Below are 12,459 nucleotides of genomic sequence, written 5' to 3'. Positions count from 1 at the left end.
TGGAAAAGAACAGAACCTTCATCAGAACCAGGAAACATTGACGCCATCATGTGTTTGGTTGGAGAGTCTGATGTGACTGGAGGAAAGACTTTTACAGGATGATGAAGAAAATCACAGAGGATCAACATCAGAGTTTCACTTTGTTCCTCTTTTACTCTAAATTGGGTTTCATTGTCTTTTCCTTAATGTTTGTGGAGTTTTAATAAAACTATTGATGGAATTAAAGATCTTGAGTTTTTCATTATAAGGTTTTAATTATTCATCCATTAAAACAATTTTCCAAGAACAAGAAGAAATTTGCAGCAAATCAGGATGAAACTGTTCAGAAGTGATACTCTGTGGTGACGTCATCATCATCATCATCATCATCATCATCATGTGCTACCAGCTCAGCCTGGGGGGGCGGAGTCATCTTCACACACGGTGACGGGTCACTTCCTGTATTCAGAGGAAGTTAAAGAAAAACACATTTATTACCATGAATGCAACTAATTCAGGAGACTGGATAATAAGAGACATTAATAAAGCAAATATAATATATAATAAAAGCAGAACCAGTGAAAACCTTCAGTCAGTCAGTGATTGGTTGGATCATCAGGTCAGGAAATGATTCAGGGTTTTACCTTTGGCTCTGAGTCCAGATGAAAACCCCAAGAGGAAACAGCAGATGAAGAACAGGAACATGACCACCAGGTGGCAGAGCAGAGTGATGATGAGGAGAGGGAGATGAAGAGGCGGGGCTTCAGTGATGGGCGGGGCTTCGGTTGTTGCAGAGAGAATCCGACCTGATCAATTCAACATTTATAGATGAAACTGAGGGCTTATATGACGAGTTTGTTAAATGTAATTCACACTAATTAATACAATAAAAACAACATATTTGTTTGTTTTTCTTTTTGCAGAGAATTGGGAAAGCATTTATTCTATAGTCTGTTTTAAACGCCAACAAGAAGAACGAAGGATTCAGACATGATGAATAAAACATGTTGCACAACTAAAGAGAAGCTGCTGACCCCTGACCTTTGACAGAGACCCTGCTGGATGGAGACTCTCCAGAACCGCTGATGCTACATTTATAGAGGCCTTCATCAGAGCTGGAAACATGGAGGAGGGTCATGCTGCCTGCTGATCCATCACCAATGAAGGAGCCATCTTTATAGAAAGCAGCTGGGAGGTTGTGGGTTGGATTCCTTGCTCTGCAGATCAGAGTGACGTCATCTCCCTCCATCACAGGGAGGACAGGACTCTGCAGGATCACTGATCCTTTCAACACAGAGACAAACTACAGCATTTCATCCATTTCCACACAGCAACACTAACTCCACAGTCTGATCTTACCAGAGACAGAGAGCTGGATGCTGCAGCTGCTGCTGCTGCTGCTGCTGCTGCTGCTGCTGGATGCTGCTGCTGCTGGAGCTGCTGCTGCTGCTGCTGCTGCTGCTGCTGCTGCTGCTGCTGCTGCTGCTGGTGCTGCTGCTGCTGCTGGTGCTGCTGCTGCTGCTGCTGCTGCTGCTGCTGCTGCTGCTGCTGCTGCTGCTGCTGCTGCACCAAGCTGCTGCTGCTGCTGCTGCAGCTGCAGCTGCAGGATCCGAGGATGTACTCACACCAGTATAGACCAGTGTCCCTCTGGAGAATGAAGGTCATGTTACAAGTAGAACCATCATTTTCTCCCCATCCATCTCCACATGGCTTCCTGGTCTCTCTGCTGGTGTTTCTCCTCACTGTCCATCCAGCTGATCTGTTTTCATCCTCACAGATCAGAGTCACTGATTATATTCAAAGAACTGGGATCTGCTGGGACTCACAGTCAGATGAGTTGAGCTGCAGCCTCAGCAGAGAGATCAGAGCTGCAGAGAATCTCAGATCAGCTTGGAGTTTGTCCTCCATAAGTCAGCAGAGTAAAATGAGTCGTTAACTTACAGATCAGCCTCAGTAGAGATGTTTCCTTCATGCTGCTTGATGATCTGAGGTCAGAGAATAAATGAACTGTGTGGCTTCACACTCTCAGTCCTCTCTGCTCTTTGGTTTCCTCTCAGATGCAACAAAAATGATCTGAAGCAACAAGATGAAAAAAACAAGAGCAAAAGTTTAAACCCAATAAAAGATGCAGAAGTTTGAGATGATTTGACAATCAGGAAACTGAAGTTAAAAGTCTTTAAGTTGAGCATCAAGATGTGATCAAGAAATGTTTTTATTAATGTTCAAAATGTTCAGCAAAAACTTTGTGGTCGACTAAAAGAGACGCAGAGATCCAGGAAGAGGAAGAGTTTGTTCTCAGCGAGTCAAACTGCTGCTGGTCTCATTGGATCCAGCTGCAGAATGGAGGGAACATCTGTCCACAGGCTGCTGGGTGAGTCCATCTGCTGGATGTGTGGAAATGTTGAGAGACGATCACTGCTGCTTCCCACTGCAGAGCTGATTAAAGCTCCAAACTAACCTGAGAGTCATTTCTCTGCAGCTCTGATCTCTCTGCTGAGCCGCTCAACAAACCAAGGTTACAACCTGATTCTGATAACTCTAGATCTAGACTGGATCCTGTTGCTGGAACTAATGAAAGGTTTATTATTTCAGTTCATCTGACTGTGAGTCCCAGCAGATCCCAGTTCTTTGAAGGAGAATCAGTGACTCTGATCTGTGAGGATGAAAACAGATCAGCTGGATGGACAGTGAGGAGAAACACCAGCAGAGAGACCAGGAAGCCATGTGGAGATGGATGGTGGAGTAAAGATGCATTTATCTGTAAAACCAGCAGCATCTTTGAACATGACACTGGTCTGTACTGGTGTGAGTCTGGATCCTCCAGCAGCTGCAGCTGCAGCAGCAGCAGCAGCTGCAGCATCCAGCTCTATGTCTCTGGTAAGATCAGACTGTGGAGTTAGTGTTGCTGTGTGGAAATGGATGAAATGCTGTAGTTTGTCTCTGTGTTGAAAGGATCAGTGATCCTGCAGAGTCCTGTCCTCCCTGTGATGGAGGGAGATGACGTCACTCTGAGCTGCAGAGCAAGGAATCCAACCCACAACCTCCCAGCTGCTTTCTATAAAGATGGCTCCTTCATTGGTGATGGATCAGCAGGCAGCATGACCCTCCTCCATGTTTCCAGCTCTGATGAAGGCCTCTATAAATGTAGCATCAGCGGTTCTGGAGAGTCTCCATCCAGCAGGGTCTCTGTCAAAGGTCAGGGGTCAGCAGCTTCTGTTTAGCTTTGCAGCATGTTTTCATCATATCTGAATCCCTAATTCCTTTGTTGGCGTTTAAACAAGTTATGAAATAAATGCTGTCCTAATTGTCTGCAAATAGAAAAAACAAATAAATAATATTTATTTTACTAATTAACGTAACAAACTCGTCAAATTTACCGTCAGTTTTATCTATAAATGTTGATCAGGTTGGATTCTCTCTGCAGAAAAACCATCAACCACAGCCCCGCCCACCCCAGAACCCCCGCCCACTTGCTCACCTTCCCCTCTCCTCATCATCACTCTGCTCCACCTGGTGGTCATGTTCCTGTTCTTCATCTGCTGTTTCCTCTTGGGGTTTTCATCTGGACTCAGAGCCAAAGGTAAAACCCTGAATCATTTCCTGACCTGATGATCCAACCAATCACTGACTGACTGAAGGTTTTCACTGGTTCTGCTTTTATTATATATTATATTTGCTTTATTAATGTCTCTTATTATCCAGTCTCCTGAATTAGTTGCATTCATGGTAATAAATGTGTTTTTCTTTAACTTCCTCTGAACACAGGAAGTGACCCGTCACCGTGTGTGAAGATGACTCCGCCCCCCCCAGGATGAGCTGGTACCACATGACGATGATGATGATGATGATGATGACGTCACCACAGAGTATCACTTCTGAACAGTTTCATCCTGATCTGCTGCAAATTTCTTCTTGTTCTTGGAAAATTGTTTTAATGGATGAATAATTAAAACCTTATAATGAATATCTCAAGATCTTTAATTCCATCAATAGTTTTATTAAACTCCACAAACATTTAGGAAAAGACAATGAACCCAATTTAGAGTAAAAGAGGAACAAAGTGAAACTCTGATGTTGATCCTCTGTGATTTTCTTCATCATCCTGTAAAAGTCTTTCCTCCAGTCTCACATCAGACTCTCCAACCAAACACATGATGGCGTCAATGTTTCCTGGTTCTGATGAAGGTTCTGTTATTTTCCACCCAGTGAGGCAGGAAAGGAGGAACTGAATGACAACCAGAACCTAGAATGGCAGTTTGGGAACCCGACCCACAGAATGAACCGGATTCAGTTTTACTGAGTTTTTATGACATTTTTAAAGCTGCAGGTTCTCTGGGTTTTTACTCTGACTTGTTCCACTAGAGCTAAATGATAAATATGTCCTGCAGTTCCTGAGAAGATGAACAAGGTTTCAGGTTCAGGGTGGATTTAAAGTGAAGAGTCATTGATGAACATCAACGTTACATCCAACCTGGAGATGTTGATGATCAGCTTGATGACAAACTGATTATTTTAGGATTCTGCATCCTAAAAACTCTGATGAGCTTTTCATCAGTGTGATGTTCACTTCCCTGTCTGGTCTGTGCTAAAACGCTGAGAGGCATTCAGTGATGCTTATGGTCTGGATTATGCTCATCGGTTTCATAATGACAGTTGCAGCTTCAGAACCAACAGGCCTGTAGCTGTGGCAGACAATCCTTGATGCTGTGGTGAACTGAGGAAATCAAACTCATGTCATCAAGCCAGGGAGAAAAATGATCTTTAAACTGAATATAATCAAAGGTTGTAATTCATTGACAAACTGTAATTTAAACCTCAGTGCAATGCCTAAAGCATTCAGCTTCATTGATGATGGACATGGCAGAGAAAACGTCTGGACTGGATCCAGAGCAGAAACTGAATCTATAAACCTCCTGGAAACACAGGAAACAATCTGACCATGTTTATAAGCAGAAATTATTATTTTAAAGAAGCTTTTCCATGAGTTTCATGGTTATTTCTCCATGTTTGCCCAGAAAAGTGTTTCTACTGCACAATAAATAAAATCTGATCAACATTCAAGGAGATTTTTACAGTGAACTCACAAGCCGATGTTTTCAAACCTGAATGTTTTTCTGCAGGATCTTTTCATTGAGGCCAAATGTTGTCAAATGATGCTGAAGACAGAAGCTCTGGTTAGTTAAAGCAACATGCAAGAATTCAGTTGTACTGACCAATTTCTGAGTGAAGGAAGGTGAGAATATATTTTTGCAGTTGTTCCCAAAATCTTTATTTGGCTTCAATAAAACAATGTGAATAAAATATTTTTTACATTCTCTGTTCAACTGGGAGCGATCAGAGGAGCAGCTGCTCATACAGCATCTATAATAAAATCTCTTGATTTCACAAGTGATGCTCTGTGGTGACATCATCATAGTCACTGTCCAATCCCTGCTCAGTCTGGCTGGGTGGGGTCATCACCATGGAGACTGAAGAGTCACTTCCTGCAGTCACAGGAAGTTAAAAAAATAAAGATAAATTCTGACTTCAGGTCAGTGAATGTTTCAGTGTTTCACCTTTGACTCTGTGTCGACATAAAGACACCAGGAGGAGAGTGGAGACGCAGTACGGACAGAAGACCAGCAGGTGGCAGAGCAGCCTGACCAGGAGGGACGCAGCAGGCGGAGCTAAAGTTGAAGGTTTTTCTACAGAGAAAATCTGATCAATTCAATGTTGGAGAGAAAATGTTTTGATCTGAACCTGACGTTCCTGACCTCTGACCTTTGACAGAGCCCTGCTGGATGGAGACTCTCCAGAACCGCTGATGCTACATTTATAGAGGCCTTCATCAGAGCTGGAAACATGGAGGAGGGTCATGCTGCCTGCTGATCCATCACCAATGAAGGAGCCATCTTTATAGAAAGCAGCTGGGAGGTTGTGGGTTGGATTCCTTGCTCTGCAGCTCAGAGTGACGTCATCTCCCTCCATCACAGGGAGGACAGGACTCTGCAGGATCACTGATCCTTTCAACACAGAGACAAACTACAGCATTTCATCCATTTCCACACAGCAACACTAACTCCACAGTCTGATCTTACCAGAGACAGAGAGCTGGATGCTGCAGCTGCTGCTGCTGTTGCTGCTGCTGCTGCTGCTGCTGCTGCTGGACTCACACCAGTACAGACCAGTGTCATGTTCAAAGATGCTGCTGGTTTTACAGATAAATGCATCTTTACTCCACCATCCATCTCCACATGGCTTCCTGGTCTCTCTGCTGGTGTTTCTCCTCACTGTCCATCCAGCTGATCTGTTTTCATCCTCACAGATCAGAGTCACTGATTCTCCTTCAAAGAACTGGGATCTGCTGGGACTCACAGTCAGATGAACTGAAATAATAAAACCTTTCATTAGTTCCAGCAACAGGATCCAGTCTAGATCTAGAGTTATCAGAATCAGGTTGTAACCTTGGTTTGTTGAGCGGCTCAGCAGAGAGATCAGAGCTGCAGAGAAATGACTCTCAGGTTAGTTGGAGCTTTAATCAGCTCTGCTGTGGGAAGCAGCAGTGATCGTCTCTCAACATTTCCACACATCCAGCAGATGGACTCACCCAGCAGCCTGTGGACAGATGTTCCCTCCATTCTGCAGCTGGATCCAATGAGACCAGCAGCAGTTTGACTCGCTGAGAACAAACTCTTCCTCTTCCTGGATCTCTGCGTCTCTTTTAGTCGACCACAAAGTTTTTGCTGAACATTTTGAACATTAATAAAAACATTTCTTGATCACATCTTGATGCTCAACTTAAAGACTTTTAACTTCAGTTTCCTGATTGTCAAATCATCTCAAACTTCTGCATCTTTTATTTGGTTTAAACTTTTGCTCTTGTTTCTTTTCTCTTATCTTGTTGCTTCAGATCAGCTCAATTCATTCGTGTTGCTTTAAATAACCAGAGTTTCCAGCAGGTTCAGACCAGAGTTTCTGTCTTCAGCATCATTTGACAACATTTGGACTCAATGAAAAGATCCTGCAGGAAAACATTCAGGTTTGAAAACATCATCTTGTGAGTTCACTGTAGAAATCTCCTTGAATGTTGATCGTCTCTACAGATATTTATCTTTCAGTAGAAACACTTTTCTGTGTTTTAAACAACCGTGAAACTCATAGACTGTCTTCAGGCCGTCAGTTTCTGAATATCCATCCACAATATGGGGCCAAATGTTTTCCTCATCTGTGATGAATTAAGTTCATCTCTTCTGTTTCTGCTGCTGCTGATCCATTCCAGCCACTGGATGGACATGATAGAGAAACTTTAGAGCTGTGTCTGAACAGCTAAAGCTTCAGCAGGAAGGATGATAAAGCATGTCTGAGTTCTGTTGACCACTTCCTGTTACCTTGAAACCATTTAACCTCAGTTTCCTGCCTGTTCAACAACCCAAAGCTCTGCAGCTTTGAGTCTGAATGATTTTAACTGGTTCATCACTGAAATCTGCCTTTTCTGAAAACCTTAGAAACATAAAACAAAAACATATTTATCATTTAGCTCTAGTGGAACAAGTCAGAGTAAAAACCCAGAGAACCTGCAGCTTTAAAAATGTCATAAAAACTCAGTAAAACTGAATCCGGTTCATTCTGTGGGTCGGGTTCCCAAACTGCCATTCTAGGTTCTGGTTGTCATTCAGTTCCTCCTTTCCTGCCTCACTGGTGGAAAATAACAGAACCTTCATCAGAACCAGGAAACATTGACGCCATCATGTGTTTGGTTGGAGAGTCTGATGTGAGACTGGAGGAAAGACTTTTACAGGATGATGAAGAAAATCACAGAGGATCAACATCAGAGTTTCACTTTGTTCCTCTTTTACTCTAAATTGGGTTTCATTGTCTTTTCCTTAATGTTTGTGGAGTTTTAATAAAACTATTGATGGAATTAAAGATCTTGAGTTTTATTCATTATGAGGTTTTAATTATTCATCCATTAAAACAATTTTCCAAGAACAAGAAGAAATTTGCAGCAAATCAGGATGAAACTGTTCAGAAGTGATACTCTGTGGTGACGTCATCATCATCATCATCGTCATGTGGTACCAGCTCAGCCTGGGGGGGCGGAGTCATCTTCACACACGGTGACGGGTCACTTCCTGTATTCAGAGGAAGTTAAAGAAAAACACATTTATTACCATGAATGCAACTAATTCAGGAGACTGGATAATAAGAGACATTAATAAAGCAAATATAATATAATAAAAGCAGAACCAGTGAAAACCTTCAGTCAGTCAGTGATTGGTTGGATCATCAGGTCAGGAAATGATTCAGGGTTTTACCTTTGGCTCTGAGTCCAGATGAAAACCCCAAGAGGAAACAGCAGATGAAGAACAGGAACATGACCACCAGGTGGCAGAGCAGAGTGATGATGAGGAGAGGGGAAGGTGAGCAAGTGGGCGGGGCTTCAGTGATGGGCGGGGTTGTGGTTGGTGGTTTTTCTGCAGAGACAATCCAACCTGATCAACATTTATAGATAAAACTGACGGTTAATTTGACGAGTTTGTTAAATGTAATTCACACTAATTAATACAATAAAAACAACATATTTGTTTGTTTTTCTGTTTATTTGCAGAGAATTGGGAAAGCATTTATTCTATAGTCTGTTTAAAACGCCAACAAGAAGAACGAAGGATTCAGACATGATGAATAAAACATGTTGCACAACTAAAGAGAAGCTGCTGACCCCTGACCTTTGACAGAGACCCTGCTGGATGGAGACTCTCCAGAACCGCTGATGCTACATTTATAGAGGCCTTCATCAGAGCTGGAAACATGGAGGAGGGTCATGCTGCCTGCTGATCCATCACCAATGAAGGAGCCATCTTTATAGAAAGCAGCTGGGAGGTTGTGGGTTGGATTCCTTGCTCTGCAGATCAGAGTGACGTCATCTCCCTCCATCACAGGGAGGACAGGACTCTGCAGGATCACTGATCCTTTCAACACAGAGACAAACTACAGCATTTCATCCATTTCCACACAGCAACACTAACTCCACAGTCTGATCTTACCAGAGACAGAGAGCTGGATGCTGCAGCTGCTGCTGCTGCTGCTGCAGCTGCTGGAGCTGCTGCTGCTGCTGCTGCTGCTGCTGCTGCTGCTACTGCTGCTGCTGCTGCTGCTGCTGCTGCTGCAGCTGCTGCTGCTGCTGCTGCTACTGCTGCTGCTGCTGCTGCTGCTGCTGCTGCTGCTGCTGCTGCTGCAGCTGCTGCTGCTGCTGCTGCTACTGCTGCTGCTGCTGCTGCTGCTGCTGGAGCTGCTGCTGCTGCTGCTGCAGCTGCTGCTGCTGCTGCAGCTGCAGCTGCAGGATCCGAGGATGTACTCACACCAGTATAGACCAGTGTCCCTCTGGAGAATGAAGGTCATGTTACAAGTAGAACCATCATTTTCTCCCCATCCATCTCCACATGGCTTCCTGGTCTCTCTGCTGGTGTTTCTCCTCACTGTCCATCCAGCTGATCTGTTTTCATCCTCACAGATCAGAGTCACTGATTCATATTCAAAGAACTGGGATCTGCTGGGACTCACAGTCAGATGAGTTGAGCTGCATCTCAGCAGAGAGATCAGAGCTGCAGAGAATCTCAGATCAGCTTGTAGTTTGTCCTCCATAAAGTCAGCAGAGTAAAATGAGTCGTTAACTTACAGATCAGCCTCAGTAGAGATGTTTCCTTCATGCTGCTGCTTGATGATCTGAGGTCAGAGAATAAATGAACTGTGTGGCTTCACACTCTCAGTCCTCTCTGCTCTTTGGTTTCCTCTCAGATGCAACAAAAATGATCTGAAGCAACAAGATGAGAAAAAAGAAACAAGAGCAAAAGTTTAAACCCAATAAAAGATGCAGAAGTTTGAGATGATTTGACAATCAGGAAACTGAAGTTAAAAGTCTTTAAGTTGAGCATCAAGATGTGATCAAGAAACGTTTTTATAAATCTTCAAAATGTTTAGCAAAAACTTTGTGGTCGACTAAAAGAGACGCAGAGATCCAGGAAGAGGAAGAGTTTGTTCTCAGCGAGTCAAACTGCTGCTGGTCTCATTGGATCCAGCTGCAGAATGGAGGGAACATCTGTCCACAGGCTGCTGGGTGAGTCCATCTGCTGGATGTGTGGAAATGTTGAGAGACGATCACTGCTGCTTCCCACTGCAGAGCTGATTAAAGCTCCAACTAACCTGAGAGTCATTTCTCTGCAGCTCTGATCTCTCTGCTGAGCCGCTCAACAAACCAAGGTTACAACCTGATTCTGATAACTCTAGATCTAGACTGGATCCTGTTGCTGGAACTAATGAAATGTTTTATTATTTCAGTTCATCTGACTGTGAGTCCCAGCAGATCCCAGTTCTTTGAAGGAGAATCAGTGACTCTGATCTGTGAGGATGAAAACAGATCAGCTGGATGGACAGTGAGGAGAAACACCAGCAGAGAGACCAGGAAGCCATGTGGAGATGGATGGTGGAGTAAAGATGCATTTATCTGTAAAACCAGCAGCATCTTTGAACATGACACTGGTCTGTACTGGTGTGAGTCCAGCAGCAGCAGCAGCAGCAGCAGCAGCAACAGCAGCAGCAGCTGCAGCATCCAGCTCTCTGTCTCTGGTAAGATCAGACTGTGGAGTTAGTGTTGCTGTGTGGAAATGGATGAAATGCTGTAGTTTGTCTCTGTGTTGAAAGGATCAGTGATCCTGCAGAGTCCTGTCCTCCCTGTGATGGAGGGAGATGACGTCACTCTGAGCTGCAGAGCAAGGAATCCAACCCACAACCTCCCAGCTGCTTTCTATAAAGATGGCTCCTTCATTGGTGATGGATCAGCAGGCAGCATGACCCTCCTCCATGTTTCCAGCTCTGATGAAGGCCTCTATAAATGTAGCATCAGCGGTTCTGGAGAGTCTCCATCCAGCAGGGTCTCTGTCAAAGGTCAGAGGTCAACAGCTTCTATTTAGTTTTGCAGCATGTTTTATTCATCATGTCTGAATCCCTAATTCCTTTTGTTGGCGTTTAAACAAATTATGGAATAAATGCTTTCCTAATTGTCTGCAAATAGAAAAAACAAATAAATAATATTTATTTTACTAATTAACGTAACAAACTCGTCAAATTTACCGTCAGTTTGATCTATAAATGTTGATCAGGTTGGATTGTCTCTGCAGAAAAACCACCAACCACAGCCCCGCCCACCCCAGAACCCCCGCCCACTTGCTCACCTTCCCCTCTCCTCATCATCACTCTGCTCTGCCCTGGTGGTCATGTTCCTGTTCTTCATCTGCAGTTTCCTCTTGGGGTTTTCATCTGGACTCAGAGCCAAAGGTAAAACCCTGAATCATTTCCTGACCTGATGATCCAACCAATCACTGACTGACTGAAGGTTTTCACTGGTTCTGCTTTTATTATATATTATATTTGCTTTATTAATGTCTCTTATTATCCAGTCTCCTGAATTAGTTGCATTCATGGTAATAAATGTGTTTTTCTTTAACTTCCTCTGAATACAGGAAGTGACCCGTCACCGTGTGTGAAGATGACTCCGCCCCCCCAGGCTGAGCTGGTACCACATGACGATGATGATGATGATGATGATGACGTCACCACAGAGTATCACTTCTGAACAGTTTCATCCTGATCTGCTGCAAATTTCTTCTTGTTCTTGGAAAATTGTTTTAATGGATGAATAATTAAAACCTTATAATGAATAAATCTCAAGATCTTTAATTCCATCAATAGTTTTATTAAACTCCACAAACATTTAGGAAAAGACAATGAAACCCAATTTAGAGTAAAAGGAACAAAGTGAAACTCTGATGTTGATCCTCTGTGATTTTCTTCATCATCCTGTAAAAGTCTTTCCTCCAGTCTCACATCAGACTCTCCAACCAAACACATGATGGCGTCAATGTTTCCTGGTTCTGATGAAGGTTCTGTTATTTTCCACCCAGTGAGGCAGGAAAGGAGGAACTGAATGACAACCAGAACCTAGAATGGCAGTTGGGAACCCGACCCACAGAATGAACCGGATTCAGTTTTACTGAGTTTTTATGACATTTTTAAAGCTGCAGGTTCTCTGGGTTTTTACTCTGACTTGTTCCACTAGAGCTGAATGATAAATATGTCCTGCAGTTCCTGAGAAGATGAACAAGATTTCAGGTTCAGGTGTGGATTTAAAGTGAAGAGTCGTTGATGAACATCAACGTTACATCCAACCTGGAGATGTTGATGATCAGCTTGATGACAAACTGATTATTTTAGGATTCTGCATCCTAAAAACTCTGATGAGCTTTTCATCAGTGTGATGTTCACTTCCCTGTCTGGTCTGTGCTAAAACGCTGAGAGGCATTCAGTGATGCTTATGGTCTGGATTATGCTCATTGGTTTCATAATGACAGTTGCAGCTTCAGAACCAACAGGCCTGTAGCTGTGGCAGACAATCCTTGATGCTGTGGTGAACTGAGGAAATCAAACTCATGTCATCAAGCCAGGGAG

This window comes from Poeciliopsis prolifica, unplaced genomic scaffold (assembly GCF_027474105.1).
Source record: "Poeciliopsis prolifica strain line A6 unplaced genomic scaffold, Auburn_PproV2 SCAFFOLD066, whole genome shotgun sequence".
In the NCBI taxonomy this organism is placed as follows: domain Eukaryota; kingdom Metazoa; phylum Chordata; class Actinopteri; order Cyprinodontiformes; family Poeciliidae; genus Poeciliopsis; species Poeciliopsis prolifica.
Note: the sequence above shows the minus strand (reverse complement) of the source record.